This window comes from Dromiciops gliroides, chromosome 1, assembly GCF_019393635.1.
Source record: "Dromiciops gliroides isolate mDroGli1 chromosome 1, mDroGli1.pri, whole genome shotgun sequence".
Taxonomy (NCBI): domain Eukaryota; kingdom Metazoa; phylum Chordata; class Mammalia; order Microbiotheria; family Microbiotheriidae; genus Dromiciops; species Dromiciops gliroides.
This window is the reverse complement of record NC_057861.1, coordinates 575,796,768-575,798,301: the sequence shown is the minus strand read 5'-3', so window position 1 is coordinate 575,798,301 and position 1,534 is coordinate 575,796,768.

Genomic DNA, 1,534 nt, shown 5'->3' with positions numbered 1-1,534 from the left:
GAAAATGATCTAATTTAGAGAGAACTTAGCAAGGACTTCCTAGGAAATCTGAAATGCATAACAGGACAACTGCAACCCTCGTTTTAGAAAAATAAGTCACTCTACGTGTGCTAATACTGGCCCAGGGAGGGTATGTTACTCATGAAGTCCAAGAGTGATAAGTAGCTTGAGCTGCTTAAACTATTGGCTTAGCTGTCCTCCTTAGGGACACTTAGCCTATCAAAATGGCATCAAAACAACAATTAGCTTTGAAGACCAAAGAGTAAACACAAGCAGGATGTAGTTATTGTGTCAGACCCCAAAGCATAGTGTAGTTGTAGCAATGGCTCAAAACAAAGCTATAGACATCAGTTAAATAAACACACCATTGGGGTGAAAATAGAAGTAACAATATCTACTAATATTATAACCATTGATGGTCATTAAGTGGTTGATGACAAGTATAATACAAAATATGCACTTTCATTGAAATACCATGGAATGGTATCTATGTAAAAGCATTCAGAATTATTCATTTTGAAAGCTGCACATTCTGAAGTCAGAAGGACCCAAGTAGACACTTACTAGTTGAGTGACCCTGGGCAAGTCACTTAACCCTGTTTGCCCCAGTTTCCTCATCTGTAAAATGAGTTGAAGGAAATGGCAAACCACTCCAGTATCTTTGCCAAGAAAACCTCAAATGGAGTCACATTAAGAGTCAGACATGATCGAAACAACTCAACATCTTTTTGCTAGGACAGGGTGCCATAGGAGCAAACCTCATAGATGGCCTTCTGCAGTTGGTTCAGATCACATTAGAGAAATTAGTATGATAGCTTAAACAACTGAATAATGGAAAAACCAATGCAAGTCTTAGAGAAGTAAGAATAAAACCTACCTCATCCCTCATGGCAGAGAAGTGGCCAACTATCAGAGGAGAATATCATGCACATCATCAGAAAAGGCTTATCAAGTTTTTGCTTAATCCTGTCGTTATCACTATGTAATCGTCAATCTGGAAGGAGATAGAAAATGACTGGTGTAAAGGCAAAAGGCATCAGTCAAATGTATTTTTGAAAAACATAATGGTTAAGACTTAGTGCTAATATGAACTTGGAGATTTGGTTTATGAGACTATACCAACCATAGTTCCTTCACACAAAAAAGGGATAGCAACTGGGATATGTATGGAGGAGACTTGGACACAGAAGTGGTGGGAAATGATACACTTAATCAAATACAGACTTAATGAGAGCATTGAGACTTATCTCTTCCCTACCCCCTGCCCCCACCTCTGCCTTTTCTTAGGTTTGAAAGCTAAACAAAACTAGGGCGTCAGTTGCCAAAAATAAAAATAAGACACTGGCAAACGTTTAACATTAGAAGTGGCAAATACCAGGCAAACTGCATTATCTATCCTGTACAGTCAATCCCCACTTCTCTATGTATATTATCATAATATAATAATCACTCATTTGTATATAAAGCTTTAAGGTTTGTTAAGCACTGTATGTAAATTATCTAATTTCATACTCATAACAACCCTACAAAGTAG